Genomic DNA, 10,341 nt, shown 5'->3' with positions numbered 1-10,341 from the left:
ACTCGGCTGCATTCCTAATGAGCGCTCTCCGACCCGAAGTACCTGCTGCAGCAAAGTCTGGGCCGAAACACACTCCTGCAGGAGTCTGACTTTAATTTCAGATAGACTTTTCATTTGGCTCTAAGTGCCGACTTCCTCAAATTGACAGATTCATTGTTTGCACGGCGGTATCTTTCAGGAGGAATGGTAGATTTCCCCGCGGAGCTCGGCTCCTCGCGGTCCAACGGGCTTTAGAGAAAGCTGCAGAAAAGCTCTCTTTTTGTCACTTTGTCCTTTTTTTCCTGTCACGTTGTACAGAGTTAAACGGGGCCTGTTATGCCTTTACTCAGTTTTCTGTAACATATTTGATGTTACTTCATCAGATGTTCATATTAACCCTTTGAGATCTGACAACATCACTGTTCCTGTGCCACTTCTTGTGCCTTTCACAAGTATTTAAACTGCTGAACCGTGAGCAAATTGGTGCAGTTTCTTTAAAAAAACATTTTAAAAAAGGCAACAAGCAACTATGAAGGAAAATTCCCACAAATGGCAAGAAATTGGTAGATTTAGAGAAATATTTTTTAAAAGTTAAGGGGAAATGTCTAGGGGACAAAGAAAGAAGCTTGAAAAAAAAAACAACAATAATTATCAGAATGGAATATTTTAAATTTTAAGTAATTTTTAAGCTTTTTTCCATGTTATTTCCTTAGCTATTTTTTTTATCTTGTTAGCTTTATTTATTTATTTATTTATCAATTACTGATTTTCAGGTGATTTTCTTGTACTTTTAACTAAATTTTTGGGGTCATTTTGGGTCATTGGCTCCGTTCGTTGCTCATTGCCTTCTTACCGTGTCACCTGTGCTCACAGGTGACTTACGATCAATAGGATCCATCGCTGAGCACAACCTGGCCAGAGCAGATTTGGATGGTTTAAGTGTTTGGTGCATCTGGAGTTGACTTAACTTAGATTTTTTTCTGACCAGAAAATTAAGGGAAAATAAGAGAAATTTAAGAGTGTTGCTGCATGAGGCCCAAGTGATTTCTGTGGTTTAAAGCAGAGGAGGCTGTATTTGTTTTCAGCGTATTTACCTCAAGAACCAAACAGTGGATGAATGAATGGACTGAAGGAAAAAACAGATGGATTTAGAGAGTTAATGAGAGAGTTAATGTGGGGTGTACCCGCTCACTCTCTGTGTGTGTGTGTGTGTGTGTGTGTGTGTGTGTGTGTGTGTGTGTGTGTGTGTGTGTGTGTGTGTGTTTGTGTGTGTGTTTGTGTGTGTGTGCGCGTGCGTGTGTGTGTGTGTGTGTGTGTTTTGGATAATTGCACTCAGAAGCAGCCTGTAAACTAAATGCCTATCATGTGACGGTGAACTGGGGACACAGGAATGTTACTGCTCACTGAACTGGTGACCCACTGGCCTGTTTGTTTCCCTGTGTGTGTGTGTGTGTGTGTGTGTGTGCTACATGCATGCATACAGCATAGAAACACTGCAGAAGCCCCACGGTCACAGCGACAGTTTACTTAGCAACACTTCCCATAGTGTTCATTTCAGTCTGAGTTTGACCTATGTTTATACCACATGTGCGTGTGTGTGTACGAGTGTTTGTGTGTCTGTCTGTCTGTCTGTCTGTCTGTCTGTGTGTGTGTGTGTGTGTGTGTGTGTGTGTGTGTCTTGCATGCTCGGGCACGGTGCCGTCCTACCAAACCCTTGTGACGCTAAGCAGCTTTAGCTTGATCACCATCTGTTCAACCGGTCTGTGTTTGTGCACAAAGACTGCCTCACACACTCAGACACACTAACTGTAGACACACACACACACACACACACACACACACACACACACACACACTTGAGCAGCGCCGCTGGTGTTGAAAACCCCGGCCGGCTGGTGTTGTGCTGCCTGCTGCAGCCAGGGGTGGTGTTTGTGTGGAGCTGTGAAATGGGTGCTTTCACATCAGTGCTGAGGTTGTGCTGAGTGTAATTTGCTGTGGGACGGGTAATTCACAGAAGGCTGCAGGTAGTGTGTGTGTGTGTGTGTGTGTGTGTGTGTGTGTGTGTGTGTGTGTGTCGGAGGGTTGCTGTGTCTCCCTGCTAGTTAAAAGCTGCTCTGCTGATGAACCCAGTTAGCTGCTGTGTTTCCCAGTTCACCCACAGGACAGGGGAGAATGAAAGACGTTTTTATTCACTCCACTTCACAGGCACTAAGAAACTGTTATTTCTGAGTATCAGTTTGATCTGGGTCATCTTGACTTATGCGATCATCAGAGATACGTCGTAACCACGGTAACAGACAGCAGAATTTTTTTGTCTTTGTGCTGCTGTCGAGAGCTGGGTATCATTATTCAACAGTTTTGGTGCTCATCAGAAAGAAGTCTGGAACATCAAGTACTGAAATGTGGCATTGAATCTCTAAAAATTTACAAAATTCCTACATCATTCATGTTAACTTATTCCATGATAAGTCCAGATTTAAATCAGAAATATGATAATTTAGAGGTCTGCTTGAGTTAAAGATGGAGCTCAACATTTGAGAAATGGCAAAAAATATAATATTTGAAAGAAAATGTGATCATCCCTCACAGTTTCTGCAGTTTCATATCAAAAAAGCACCATGGATCCCGCTCTGATTTATTTAAGTAAAACAATGCATTAAAAGTATTGTTATAAGCTACTGACTTTTCAGATTTCATTGTAAAAGTACTTTAATTTAAATTCCTTATAACTGTATTTAATAAATACTATATAACAGTAGTGAATTCAACTTTATTATATGACAGAGGCGACAATATTTTAGTAGTTAACATTAGTTTCTTGATAATTTAGATGATAAATCAATATTTGGTGTTTGGTGTATCACTACAATACTGCACACAAAACACACAAAATATTGTGGTACTATACTGTGTGGGTTTTTTAAGCACTTTTTTGTATGTAATTTCTTTTTTTTTTAATTTATTCTTTTACTTTAGTTAATTTTTAGGTAATTTTTGCTAATTTTTGGGGTAATTTCTTCAAATATTGCTCATTGCCTTTGTCAGACATTAAGACTTTTCTACCTTATTGCTGTAAAATTCAAGTGTAGAGACACAAAACTTCATAAATTTCACGCCCATCAGTACCTGAATCTGATATGACAAAACATAACATAAGATTGTGGAGGTCAGTGGTGCATTTTTTAGGCTGCCACACATTTATTTTGTATTTGCAACATTGATTATTTAGATAATAAAATATCAATACTGCCACACTCAAACTATACTGCATTGATTTTTCAAGCAGTTTTTTCAGGTAATTTTTTTTTTTTTTTTTTTTTTTAACTTAAGTTAAGTTAAAAGGAATTAAGATTTGTATACCTTATTGCTGTAAAACTTATTGCTGAGTGTAGAGACACAATTTCACCCCCGTCAGTACCAGAATCCAATCTGACGAGCATTGTGGAGGTCAAATTTAGTTAAGTTAAAGTTTGGCAGCAAAACCTGATAGAAATCAGTGTATTTTCTGCTGCTGTGGCTCACCTCTCTCTGGCAGAATAAATAACAGCCGCGCTTTGTGCATTATCAAAGTATCGCTTCAATATCAGCACAGAAACTTAGATATGAGAACAGTATAGAAAGTATCAGCTATAAAGAATGTCAAACACACACACTCACACACACACACACTCACACACACACACACACACACACACACACACACACACACACACACAGGTAATGATGATCTCACAGCCTCATCGTCCACATCATTAAACTTTGTCGTCAGCGTCCACAAATAATGTCCCGACAGCCGAGTGGGGAGCTAAAGTGTGCGTCCCCACATTTAAATCTGTCACATTACAGCCCCTGACCTGTCCAGGATGTTTTCCCATCTTCACCCCAGTGCATGCTGGGATAGCTTCCAGGACCGAGCAGGTATAGACAGTAGATGGGTGGGATTACGTGGCTGCTGCCAGCGTGTTTTTTTCTTTCTTACACAAGATTCATCACTTCATTTATCTGCTGCAACGTCCTCCTCCCTGTTGCTAAACCTCATCTAAACACACACACACACACACACACGTGGACACACATTATTCGTCCGTGTGCGCAGGTTAGTTGAAGCCCATTACCCCGGGGCAGTGAGTGCAGTTGTAGCCGGCGGCTTTATTTAGGCGGTGTGCTCCTGCTGTACTGCACTGTAGCCCTGACCTGCCGGCTGGTTAATTCTAACCCGCAGCCCTGGAGAGGTACACCTCTGTTTATCCCATCGACTGAATGAGATGATACACTCACTCCACAGGAGGGATGATTCAATTTGTGAACCCCGGCGACCTCGGCAATGAGAAGCAAAGTGCAGCCTTGGCTCCTCTGCATGCGGCGATACGCTGCTGCTCGCAGTGTTGTGCAGGAAACGAGCGTAACCCACGCTCAGCCTCGGCGCTGTGTTCTGCTGCCTCCCGGGTTAACGTTTTAACATAACTTTGAAGCTTTCGGTAGTAAGAGGAGGAGTTGTAGTGAGGAGAAGAGGAAAAGGGTTGCAGCATATTGATTTTATTTACTTCAGATTGGCAGGAATCCAAAACGATTATTTGTCGGCTCTCTGCAGTTTCTACAAGAATAATTTCATGTTGTTTCTCAGCACATTTCTGCTGAATGAATCCAAACAAACAACATAAAAAAATCACCAAATTATTCATTAGAGATTTTGTAATGTGGAGAATTTGGGCTCATTTAATTCAGAACTGTGCTACACCCCCTCCTAACTGCTTTAACCCTTCGAAACCTTGATCAGCATAACTTTTTGTGCTGCATACAGACACCTTTCACAGGTTTCTAAACATTTGAACCTTGTACAAGGTGGTTTGATCTCTTTTGAAAACATAGTAAAAAAAAAAAAGCAATGATGAACATGGCAAGAAATGTCCTACAAATTGCAATAAAAAAAGTAAAAAGTGAAAAGAAAAGTATCTAAAAAAATTGTTGCCAAAAAAGAGGGTATAATTATTAAAATAATATTCAAAAAATGGAAAAAAGGTCCAGAAAAGTATATAATTACAACAATATGATCTTTAAAATTCTGCTACAGAAAAATAATATAAAAATCAAATCTCTATATATTTTTATTTTCAGTGCTTTTTGGGACATCTTTGTTGTTTTTGTATTGTAATTCTTTTCTATTTTCGTTATTTTCAGGTAATTTTCTTTTGACTTTTTTTTTTTAAATTTTGCAAATTTTTGCTTGTCACTTAAGAATATTTTTGTGGGTTTTCCCTTTGTTAGACAGGACATTTAGAGTGAAAGGGGACGAGACAGAGGCTGATAATCAGCAAAGGGTTGATTTTTAAACTGCTGTTTGCTCTTGTGTAAGCTCAGACAGCAGAGAGACTAACTAACTCATCACAACCCCAAATTTAACCAATATTTGATTTATTTGATTTATTTGTTTTATTTCGACACTGGAAACTATCTTTAAGAGTTAGAATCTGATTTATTGCCCAGTAGGTTTTCTACATTCAGGGGAAAAGCACTGGTGCGTGAACAGTCTGCTAACGAGTTCAGCACCTGTGTAAGGTGATAATGTACAGTCTGTGTTGTGTTTACAGCTTGTTTCTGCCAACAAAAACAGTCATTTCAGGCTAAAGATAGCGGCTGGCAAGACCACGTATAACAAACCATATGCTAAATGTTTTCTCTCCGTCTGTGTCGTGCAGGGGTCCCTTCAGCGTGGTGAGGAGATGCATCAACAGAGAGACGGGGCAGCAGTTTGCTGTCAAAATCGTGGATGTGGCCCAGTTCACCTCCAGTCCTGGACTCAGCACGGAGGGTAAGAGATCCCAATCTGCGCGGCTGCATCTCTGCATCTATTACTCGCTCTGTGCTGTTTGCAGCCGCTCATAAATATAACCAAAGATAATTGCTTTTTCCCACTCTGTTGCACACTAAAAGTTAATGCAATGGAGAGGTCAGACGCGTGTCCTTGTTTATGTGTGTAAGTCCACACTGGCCTACTTCTCATTCACTCAGCTGCTCGCATCCACACATGGGAGTTTCACAGTTCAATCAAAGTCTGCTTCTGTTGTCTTTGGGCTGTTTTCATTGAAGCAGTTAATTATGAAGCCGTGCTAAGGGCACCTTGAGAGAATTTGTCTCTGAAAGAAGCCCCCCCCCTTCTTTGAACACAGATTTAGCTTAAAAACACACTTTTCAGAATTCATGTACGATGCTCAAATTTCGTTTGTTGATGTATTTTCCCAGAAAATAATGCGATAAACGACATCATCATCGACGTTGTTTTAAGACCATTTTATGTCACGATATAAAGATAATATAGCATAGCAATGCAGGTGCATCCTTTCAAAGAGAACTTTTAATTCTCAAAAATATTCAACAAGACATCAGTTATGTAATGCACGGTCATGTATGGGATCGTATTTGAGCTTGAACACGTATCTGTAGTGGCAGAGTGAACGGAGATATCTGTTATCGATTTCAGAATGTCGTCTTTCAACAGGTTGCAGGCTGGAATGGCAGTTTGGGAGATTTAGGTATTTATTTGCCATTGCAATTTTGTGAAATATGGCTTTTTCGATTCGCCTGAAATACTACCTTGTGCGAGCTTCACTTTTTTGTGACAAATGGCAGTGTTTTTCAAGTTGATTTGTTTCCATTAGGGGTATTTTATATTTGCATTTTCAGTTAGTGCAATTTGAGGGTTAAAAGAAACCCGCTTAATATAGCCAACAACAAGTTGTCTGACTTTTTATCCATGATGGTCATTTACCTCAGCAGAAACTTTCAGCTTTCCAGCAGTCTCCCTCCAGTCAACTGTGTTTGGCTTTGTGTAGCAAAATAAGAAGGTTTGGTAGAGATAATTCCTGGTTTCATCTTCAGATTTAGCCGTCCCTCGTCCACTGTGACGCTTTCAAAGCGAGCGACAGATATAAACAGACACAACATCTGAGGAAGGTTCAGCTCTAAATGACGCCTGCAGAGTTAGGACACGTCTTTTGTCGGCTTCAAATCCAAACTGTTGCCATGTTGGTGCAGTTTTACTTTTCTTGAGCCGTGTCTCAAATCATTTCTCCAAAAAACACATTAACTTTCTAGTAAACGAATGAAGCGTGGCTGTTCTGCCCCTCCCACCTCCACTGAAATATGATCTGCGTCACGATGGCGACACCGGCCTGGATTCGGCTGCAAACAGCCTGTCGGACACTGGTGGCTTCAGTGGTTGTTGATTAAGTTGCTGTAATGCTTATCACTAATGCAGTATGAGCTGTAGACTACAATTTAATTTGCTAGAATAAGTCACAATGGCAAATGCTGCAATAATTAAACTGGTCTCAGTTTATACACTTCAAACCAGACCTGCAAAACCAGATATGGACTGAATCAGTTATTACAACTCTATAGTTTCTTTATTCATGTTTTAAAAATGTTGTATATATTTTTGACCATATTTTCACATGCAATACGGCGCTGACTGATAAGTTTAAGAGACTTAACACAAAAAAAGCTCAACCTCTTTTTTTTGTTATACAGAGTTTATTTATACAGATGTCGCTTATCCAGAGAGAGGCTGCAGAGTATCGTCTAGACAAATCCAAGGTGTTATCAGAGATCTGCAGCTGGCTGAAAGAGCAGCGGAGGGAGGGATGGAGAGAACAAGAGAGGCGGAGAGATTGCATTAAAGATATTTGGATGTTGGGGTTGGAGGTGATGAGACGGAAACTACTAGATGAGCTGAGAAGTCTGAGGAGAGATTTAGAGGAATTCAGGATGTTTTTTAGAGAAAGAAGAAGGTGGTCAGTCAGCTGTAACACAGGTTTAACACAGCCCTGAGACCCAGCAGGTATTTCAAAACGCAACAAATACATATTAAACGGTTTGACCCGACGTTCACTGCGCCGCGTGGACGGAAGTGTCTACAGGCAGAGGCGGTTTCTTCACAGATACTCGTCACTTGTGTTCACTTTATGTAAGACTGAAATTGATTCGTAAAGCTTATAACTTATTTTATAAACATTCACTGTCAATTACTGAATTGATGCAGAATTAACATTAAAAAAAGTAAAAATATGTTAAAATCATGATTTAGCATAATATCAAATATAAAAATGACTCATATCTATATACTGATGATACTAAGTACCTGCAGACACAGAGTCCCGATGCAATATTTGTCATTACCTGGATAATACAGCTGCACAATGCGCACTACAAGTGCTTTACTTTAAAGTTACTAACATCAATCCAGTGTTCATGCTCGACACTTTAATAGCAATGCAATGCAAGAAAAACATGTCTGCATCCAAATAGTTCTTTAAGGGTTTTTTTTTTATTTTGTTTTAGTTTTTTTACAAAATGACAAAGGAAACAAACTAAAAATCTTTTTGTGTAATACCTGTTGGCTGGCAATTCAATCATATTCCAAAACTTAATCGGACAATCGATGAAAGCAGAGCAGCGATTGGATTTAAATGACTCGATGGGACTTGACCGCAGTATCATCAAGCTCAGACGTTATCGATTTTCAGGTTTTGAGAAAACCAGGTCCTCAACAGAACCGGGTTTTGATCCCCATCCCGAGTTAATTTTCCAAAGTATCAATAGTCATCAACAAAGAGATGTAATATTCAATGCCGTCTGCCAGTTTTAGCATTAATTAATTAAGTGCTTTTAGGACATTTATGAATATCAAAATATGCGTCTTGTTTTGAGATATAGCCAAAAAATATTGCAATACAATTTTCAGCCCGTGTCACCCAGCCATAGCAGCCGATAAATTGGTGCATCCCTAGTTCTTTTTTTTTTTTTTTTTTTTAGAATTATTATTACCACCAAATGTATATTTCTTCTGGTTGCCTAAAATATGACTGACGCTTTTTGACTTTCGGTAAAGTTACCTTAAACACAAGTCAGTTTCCCGGGACTCTCGGGTCACTGTACTTCTGCCCCCAGGACAGAAAATGTCTCATTTTCAGGAAAGATATTCATCCCTAATGCTATGTACTTGTTTCTAATTTTCTGTATTAATATCAGGCGTGACATTTTTGAGCTGTGGACCGCGCACACACACGCTGTGAGTTCAAGATAATTACTGTTTCTCAGAGGAGCCTTACCTGCCACATTACACAGTAGCCTTCCTTCCCACCTCGAACTCTCTCTCGCTGACGGAGAGTACATAATCCAGCATGACAGGGCGTCTCCTCGCTTTACTTAAGCTTCTACAAGGCAGACATAAAGTGCTCAGCCATTCGTGCTGTGATCCCCCAAAAAACACCACATGCACGCTCCTCACACTGTGAAAGTGGGATTTCTAAAATCATGTCTACAGAAGAGTCTGTCTTTTTTTTATTTCTTATTTTTTAAATAACACGGTTGGCTTTATCTGTTGTTGTGACACAACCACAACTACCCCAACAGGTGCACATTTACATACGTGCACACACACACACACACACACACACACACACCTGCATAAGCATTTAACTTCATTAAAGCTTGAGCTAAATGTTAGGAGGCAGACAGAGAGGTTTAGTGAGAAAAAAGATAATAAGAGAGCAGTGTGGATTGTTTGGTTACGTTTCGGCTTCTGAGATAAACCCGAAAACATTGTTTGAATGTAAAATTGTTAAAAAAAAAACGCTAGCCATTTAACTCTTTGAAGCTTGAGCAAACTGCCTTGATCTCTTTCAAAAACATGGAAGAAATTGGGAAAAAGTAGCAAAAAAAAAAAATACAAAATTGCAGGAAAATTAATTGAAATTATAACAAAAAAATAACAAAAAAAGACCTGAAAAAGAGATGAAATAAAAAAACAAACAAAAATCCTAAATTTCATGAGTTCATGATTTTTTTTTTCGTCAGCTATTACATGTTTTTAGCAAATTGTAATTCCAAACCAATCAAACCAAGTTGCTCAGGCTCACTACTAAAATACAAAATGATTGAACTCCTTTTCCACTGAAGTGCATCTTTCCTCATCTGTGATGTGCTGACCAGTTCCTCACATACTGGTATCTTTGAGACGACTGGTTAATTACTGGACCTCCATCTTCGCGTTAATCTCCCGGCTCGCCGCCGTGTCCCGCCCTGTTGACTCTTTTCTCTTTTCAGCATAGAGAGACTTTCTGCATGTGAGTGAAAGTGAAGGATGTTGATTAAGTGTTCAGCATTTTGATGTAAAAAAGTTGAGATGCAAAGCCGCTTTGACGGATCACGGCAAACTCGGAAATTAAAGTTTTTCATTCTGGCTCGCGTCGCCGGTGCATCGTACCATTTCTCTTCATCGCCAGCGTTTATGTTCACATGTGGACAGTGACTGCACGTGTGTGTGTGTGTGTGTGTGTGTGTGTGTGTGTGTGTGTGTGTGTG

Source organism: Plectropomus leopardus, chromosome 10, assembly GCF_008729295.1.
Source record: "Plectropomus leopardus isolate mb chromosome 10, YSFRI_Pleo_2.0, whole genome shotgun sequence".
Classification (NCBI taxonomy): Eukaryota; Metazoa; Chordata; class Actinopteri; order Perciformes; family Serranidae; genus Plectropomus; species Plectropomus leopardus.
Note: the sequence above shows the minus strand (reverse complement) of the source record.